The sequence below is a fragment of the Poecilia latipinna genome, unplaced genomic scaffold (genome assembly GCF_001443285.1).
Source record: "Poecilia latipinna isolate Pla-1442-1.1 unplaced genomic scaffold, P_latipinna-1.0 Scaffold431, whole genome shotgun sequence".
Classification (NCBI taxonomy): Eukaryota; Metazoa; Chordata; class Actinopteri; order Cyprinodontiformes; family Poeciliidae; genus Poecilia; species Poecilia latipinna.
This window is the reverse complement of record NW_015113047.1, coordinates 54,080-61,688: the sequence shown is the minus strand read 5'-3', so window position 1 is coordinate 61,688 and position 7,609 is coordinate 54,080. Positions and strand designations below refer to the sequence as shown.

Sequence of the window (7,609 nt, the reverse complement as noted above, 5' to 3'; positions counted from 1 at the left end):
ATTTAAAGATTTGAAACAGAATTCAAGGAAGAGGATGGATGGATGGATTATTGATTATTGGCAGTTTGATCAATAGATCTATCAGAGAATTGATGGATAATCCTTAAATCCGGGTCGTTTCCAGTCTGCAGGATTCCAGATGAACCCATTCCCATTTGTTTGGGTCCTGGTTCCATTTGGGAACTCATAAATCTTTCATGTCTGCAATCCTGTAAACTGATTAGCTACTTTGAGTCGGATCGGTACCGACCCGGCGGATTCACATCCAGAATCACCGACAGAAATGGAATGATATCGATTTTCAGAAGCTTTTTGATTCTGACATCAAACAGTTTAATCTGACCAGATCTGCTCTGAGCTGTTAGCCTGTTAGCCGGTTAGCCTGTTAGCTGGTTAGCCTGTTAGCTGGTTAGCCTGTTAGCTGGTTAGCCTGTTAGCTGTTAGCTGTCAGCTACAGAGTTTGTTGGGATGTGTTGAGCTGCTAAAGGCTTCTGGGCGGATCTGTGTGTGTGTGTGTGTGTGTGTGTGTGTGTGTGTGTGTGTGTGTGTGTTGGGGAGCAGAGTCGGCTGCCATCGTCCTGACAGGATGACAGCTGTCACCAAGGAGATGGGCAGAGGAGGAGGAAGCCGCCTCAGGGGAAACATCCTCTTCCTCAGACAGGCCCGATGAAGGCTGTGTGGGAATCTGATCATATTTGTGTCGGCCATGTTTGTTTGTCTCCTCTGCTGCTGATTGGTTGGTTGCTGCTTCGCTAATTTACACTTATCTTCACATCAGCAATTACAGTGTGTGTTTTGAGCAGGAACAATGGAGCAGGGGAGGTGTGTGTGTGTTCTGCTCGCTTCATTAGTCTGTATTGTAAAATCAATGTTTCCCATTGTAGTGCAACCTGTGTGTGTTGCTGCAACACGCTGCAGTGTGTGTGTGCTGTAATGGTGACCCTGAGACGGCGGCCCACAGGGAGGAGCGCCCTGAGTGACCCGCCAGCCCAGCCCATCCATCAGCTCCTCTCTGCAGCGTTACTACAGCAATCACCGCTCTTAAAGCTGCAGCACTCTTTGAGCTCCACTCACTCCGACTCTCTGCGTGTGTGTGTGTGTGTGTGTGTGTGTGCGTGTGTCTGTGTGTGTGTGTGTTTCTTGGATCCTTCTCTTCCCCCTTGGAGAAGCGTGAGGTTATGTGTGTTTAACCCTGGCTAGCTGGCCTCGCTAAGCCTAATGGTGTTAGCGCGGCGGAGAGCGGAGCGAGCCGGAGGGAGACATCAGGATGAGAGGATGAATGTTAAGAGCAGAGAGGGGAAGAGACCTGACCTGAGATCAGATCCACTTCTAATCACACAGAGCTCTGAACCAACACATCAGTCTGTCACCTGCTCTGCAGATTCCTGCTACGTTTTTATGCTGCATCTCTGCAGCTCCTCCAGAGTTACTCTGGGCCTATGTAGGGAGAGGAGAGGCGACATGAAAGGATCATTTTTATTATATTTTGTGGTAATTAGAAAGATAACATTAAAAATGAGACATACCTATTATAAAATAGGTTCAGTTTAAGAATTAGTGTGTTTTTAAATCTCAGTAGCAAGAAGACAACAAAATGAACAGGGAGGCCATTTTAAATGAGGAGTATTGATGTTGATGTGTTTAGTGTTTATTGCAGTTAGTTTATGCATTACAGACTCTAAGCCAACTTTGTTTTCAGACGTCCTCTGCTCTGACAGCAGCTGCAGGGATTTTATCTCAATATTAGGAGATTTCCTCCTTCACAGCTTGACTCCTTTCATTCAAATAAAACTGATTTAGACAGAACACCTGAAGCAAAAGAAGCCTTTGAGCCCAGGTATTCAGCCGCTAATTTAATATCACAGGAAGGCCTGTGGAAAGTGTCACCTCACACGTCGTATTAATTTAAATCTTGATGCTGGGATTTTGCAGCTTTGGGAGGCAATCAGCTGCAGCTGTCGATATTAGATTTAAATCGCAGCAACGGCTCGGTGTAAATAATGCGCTACGGTGCGCTCAAGCAGTGAGTAAAATGAGTTTCATTTTGCTTTTTGTGGCCTTTGGCCTTGTTTACATGCAGATTGTTGAAGCTAGCGGCTAGCATCCAGCCGCTCTGCGGCCTGCATGAGGATCAAATCAGGAGGAACATCCTGTTCCTCCGCAGCAGCTCTGGTTAAAGAAATGGATGAATTGTCCATAAATTGAAAGTGAGACTCCCTGCTGGGAATCTGCATCCCTTCGTCTCATCGGCATGCAGGTCGTGGCTTCATTAGATGTGGATCATCACAAATTAGTCCTGGCCGGATCCCTGCAGGAGCGACGAGGATTTAAGGCTTTTTCTGTTTTTAAAAACAAACTGTTGGAGGAGGAGAAAATCCCCGATCAAAGAGGATCAACGTTAGCTCTGGTTATGAAGAGCTGAATCACGATAAACTGTTGCAGTGTTGATAAATGATGATTATCTTCTCCATCTCCTCAGATAATTTAATTTATCCGCCTCTTACAGGCTGTTGGGAAGCTGCAGCCGTTCATTGATGAAGTTCTAAAGTTATGAATTTGTTGAAAGTAAATCATTTACAGAGAACAGCAGATAATTATGAGATGTTTTGTCTTCCTGCCACGACATGAATAATACTCGTCTTGTTTAAGTGCCTGTCTCTTTAAAGCCCACTCTCTTCTGATTGGCTGATTTCAAATTCACTTTTTCACAAAAACAGACCAGGCTAGTGAATCAAAGTTATTATTTTCAGTTTCTAATGTCAGTATTCAGAATAAGAACTGAATGAGTGAAATTATCATGACCTTTTAAATAAAAGTGAAACATTTAATATGCTCAGGATATCATTTATTTATTCCTGGAGGGTGAAATAGTATTTTACTTAGTTTGTAGGTGTGTGTTCAACCATCTGTCAAAATTCGACCCGAGTTTTTATTTCTTATTTTTGATGCTGCAGCAAGAGCAAAGTTTATCACAAATGAACATCCGTATTTTCAAAATAGTTCAACTAAGACAGGAATTTTCTTGAAATCCTTAATTATGTGTGAATATTTATGCATTTCAAAATGAGTCATTTAGGGCCGTGAATACACAGACGATATAAACAACATGTGGATTTTCTATTGTTTAGGAGCGTCGGTCCAGGCAGATGAAGTGAGGGAAAGATGGAAGGAGGAACTTTTATTTTGAAATGAAATGTGAGGTTATGAGTAGTGGAGTGTGTAAACCTGGGACTGAAGAGTCACTTTCACAGAACTTAAACTTTCCAGATTCGTCTTTGGGAATTTTGTGGGAATGTTTGTGGGCTGCCTAAAAACTTAAATCTGTTTCAAAACATCTCAGTTTCCCTACAATTTGCAGGTTATTCCTCAGAACTTGGAGGTTACTTCCCATTACGTTTACTGCCAACTTAATCTTATTCTTTTTCTTTTTTTATCAAACTTACCTTAATTTCTCAGTTTATCTTACATCTATGAGGTAACTGTTGTCAGCTGAGGTTGTTGTAAATGTCTTATGTAAATTAGGGTTGTAATGATTCCTCAAACGATTAAAAACCCCGTTTATTAAAATACCTCAAGGCAAATGATCTGCCTTGAAGGTTATTTAAATTATGTTTCACTGTTTTGCGCACCGGGTGATTATTTGTGTTGCACAATGCAATAAATTTACCACCAAAGTTCTGACTATCTGTGCTCCCCATCAGTCTGCTGTTCTGACGGGGTAGCACAGCTCATCAGACCAACGGCAGACAAAGCCATTTGTTTACAAGCTGCCGGTCATGTAAAGTTAAAACATGAAGTAATACAGCAGCTTGAGCAAAGCCAGGTTACCAGACGTTACCACAGCGTTTAACATGTATTATCTTTTGCTTCATGTCTATTAACTTTCAGTGCAAAACGTTTTGGAGTCGTTGGCTATTCTCTGTCTGCAGCAGAACCATAATGCCCCTCAGCGTCCGCGCTGATTGCAGTAAAATGTGTCTAAGTTGTGCAATCACAGCCGACACATTTCTCCAGGTGTTTGACCAGGCTGCTAATGCAAAGATCAGCAGGGAAAGTCGTTTAAAGGTCTGGCTATTCTTAGTGAAACAGGCTGCAGATGGACAGCTCCAGGTTAATAGAAGAGGTTCTCAGGGTTTTAGGAGGAATCCTTCCAAGGCGTCCAGATCCCACCCAGCTAATCATCACCCAGAGCTTTTAGCTGGTCAGTCAGAGCGGGTCACTCTGTCATTAGTTGGCATTCACAACATTTGAGTTCAAGCAGAAAGTTTAGTTCAGGAGAGCGGCTGTGGAGGCATGTGAGGAGGAAAGGCGGTGTTATTAACTCCCCTGCCTCTTCTCATCTGGGCACACTTGACATTAGCAGGAGAAAATGACATGCTTTTAGCGGCGGCTGCTCATATAAGAGGGTTACCTCTGTCATTTAGAGGCAGGAGCTGACAGCTGCCTGAGTCTTCAAGAACAGAGACGGTCGTTCAGGGGGGAAAGAAGGATTAACACTTAAGTTTCCCTTTTTATAAAAGCACAAAGTCTCTTTTTGTTCTCTCTGGGGTCACATATGAACATCCAGCATCTTTACAGATAAATTCCTCCGCTGACAGCCGCATTGATTTCTGTGTAACCACTAAGCTAGCACTAATTGTGTCTTTTAAGCTGTTGTACAGCATTGTCACCTGAAAATGCCACCTGAGGAAAAATCTGTTCAAAACCTTGTAAACTTCAACACCCAGAAACCCTACAAAGGTTATTGTCAATAAATGCCAGAAAGTGTGTTTGAGCAGCAGCAGCAGAGGTTTAAAACCATCTTCATGTTTAACTGGTGATGAGCTTCATCTGCCTTTAAAGGCCAACGTCTTCATTTCACCGCGTCCTGTTCAGCCGTACAGCTAGAATAATGTCCTTTATGTCCAAACTAAAAAAAGCAGGGAAACAAATGAAAAAACAATGCTGATTCAGCTAATTACAGTTAGAATACCTTTAGTTAAATAACTTTATGCTCACAAACAGCAACTCCATGAGGTTAAGCAATCTCTGTTGTCTTACTCAGCTTTGCTTTGCTCGGTTCTTCAGTTACTAAAGAGAAGTTCTGCTTTTCTCTACTTGCTCAGCAGAGATTTGTGAATTCAGCGTTTTTTAAAAATAAAACATTAAGACAAATTCAGATTTATTTCCAACATCTGATAATCTATGGTCTGTAAATGTGTGCCTTCCTCAATAAAAGCTTCCTCTGCTTGTTCCTCCCTCCATTCGGTTCCTGCTGGTCTTGAAGTTTGTTTTTCATCCGTTTTGTTTTGTCGCTGAAGTTGTCAAACTTTGTTTGGACCAAAATCTTCCTCAGGAGCGACACAAACGAAGGTCCTAAATATTAACGCCGCCACCTTGAAGCGTGTCAGAGGAAGCCGATGTTTGAGTTGTGGTTTTGGTGAGTGGGGGAGGAGGCGGCGCTGGCGCTGCTGGCGGTCACCGCCAGGCGGTTCTGGTCCCATCAGCGCTGGGTGTGGCACAGCGCCATGATTGACGGTGAGCGGCGCGGCGCGGCGCTGATTGGCAGGCAGCTCTGAGGAAGTGCTTTACTGACAGGCAGACATTGTAGCCCCTGTGTGGTTCTCCTGGGAGCTTTCACACAACCGTGTGTGTGTGTGTGTGGGTGTGTGTGTGTTTACCAAAACGTTCCAATGTGAAGGGACGGTTCTAGTTTTAACTCCTGCTCACCTGTGCAGGTGAACATCGACCAATCAGAACAAGCGACCCTGAGAGGTCATCAGGGAGCTTTTAGTCACAGCTGGATAGGAATTGGTTACATTTACTTCAGTAACATTTTGGAATAAAATACTTTTATTAAGGATGAAGTATTGATGCTCTTGAATAAAATTTCAGAGAAACTTCACTAAATAAAGAAAAAACTTGTTTCAACCAAAAACTCACCAGACACACCTTGAATTATTATTTTTTTTAAATGTACAGTTAGGAGTATTTTTACTACACTGTGCTTTACTTTTCCATGAGTATCTTTATTATGAAGCATCTGTACTCTTACTTGTAAACTTTTACAAACTTTAAAGTTTTTGTTTAAAGTTTCCTAAGTTTAATATGGAATCAAATTAATGTGGAAAATGTATAAATATTAAATGTTTTAATCAGTTTTTAACAAATGCTTTCTTACTCTCGAGTAACAACATGCTGAAGTACTGCTACTATTATTTAATTTTTGGTACTCTACTCATTCTGTTTCTGTTATCATTAAAACCCTTCATGAACACACACACACACACACACACACACACACACAAACCGCCATACACTGGGGTTTACATCTCAAGAAGGAATTGATGGGTGAGAGTATGCAGGAGTGTGTGTGTGTGTGCGTGTGTGTGTGTGTGTGTGTGTGTGTGTGTGTGTGTGTGTGTGTGTGTGTGTGTGTGTGTGTGAGTGGGGGGAGCAGTGACACTGCACTTAGCATTAGCCCGGCTGTCAGCTCGCTCTTAGCTTAGCGTCTTCATCTGCAGAGGATTAGCATGCAGCGCTAGCCGCCATGAGTCTCCCTCTGATTAGGCGTGATGCATCTGAACCTCCACAGAGAGAGAGACACACTCTGCCTATCGGCTCATTGTACTGGGAGATGTGTGTGTGTGTGTGTGTGTGTGTGCAGGATGTTAAGCAGATGTTTGGTGAATGCAGACTCATTTCAAACAGCTGGAAGGAGCCTCTTCTGGTTGTTGCTCCTGTCCAGCTCAACAACAGAGACGTTGCTGATTCCAGCCGTTTCCATGCAGTGCAGCTTGTTTGATAGGTAAACTGTCTCAGCGCTGAGCTCCACTGCTTTCAGAATACATCTGGACTTTAAATCAGGCTCTGCAACAACCAGCCAGTATTAGATTAAGAATAACAGTTATTCCTAACGGTAAGGAAAGGTCATTTTATTTATATAGCACATTTTCAGCAACAATTCAAAGAGCTTTACATGAGTTAAAAGGAAATACAAACAAAATAACAAACCAAAGGAAAGAAAACTAACCTAATGTTGTTCTAAAGTGTGTAAAGTAAGTTCTCCTGTTCAGGGTTGCTAAGCATCTAATTCCATTTCTAAATAGTGAAACTACAGTTTCTGATAAAATGAGCTAAAGAGTGACTGATCTAAATCCTGTTCTGGGTTAAAGTGAGAACTCCACAATTCTAAGTTTGCAAAACTAATAACTTGATCATTTGTATGTCTAGAAATAAGCAAAAATATTCAGTAACCTTTCTGTCAGTTTTGTTCAAGTATTCACAAAAAAAAAATTCTGCTGTTCATGAAGTTTAAGTAGAAGACTAGAAAATTCCTGCAGAAATTTTAAGGTGCCTGCCAAGTGTGCCCACCACTTTAACCCCAGCATTTCAAATTTGCCATGAAAAATAGATATATGCATGTCTAACATACTTATCCCACCACTAGAACACAGTAACCATAAATATTGTCAGGTGTATTATGACAATATGAGTCACCATTGAGAAGCAGGGTATAAACCCCAAGTCAGTGAAATTCAATCTGAGACCGACGACTATAAGCTTCGCACATGTGGTTCTTACTCATGGTCCAAAATAAAAAACATGAAGAAAGTTGTTAATAGTTAAT

At 42.0% G+C, this 7,609-nt stretch overlaps 1 long non-coding RNA gene and 1 pseudogene across 1 annotated transcript in view; both read left to right on the top strand.

The window, feature by feature from the left end:
• Positions 1–7,609, top strand: part of LOC106950946 (uncharacterized) — a 174,998-nt pseudogene that overhangs the window by 120,847 nt on the left and 46,542 nt on the right.
• The window catches only part of LOC106950950 (uncharacterized), a 17,604-nt gene continuing 16,618 nt past the window's right edge, over positions 6,624–7,609 (top strand). Inside the window, exon 1 of the long non-coding RNA XR_001425714.1 lies at positions 6,624–7,568. This is a non-coding gene — a long non-coding RNA (uncharacterized LOC106950950). The remainder of the gene's footprint in view (positions 7,569–7,609) is intronic.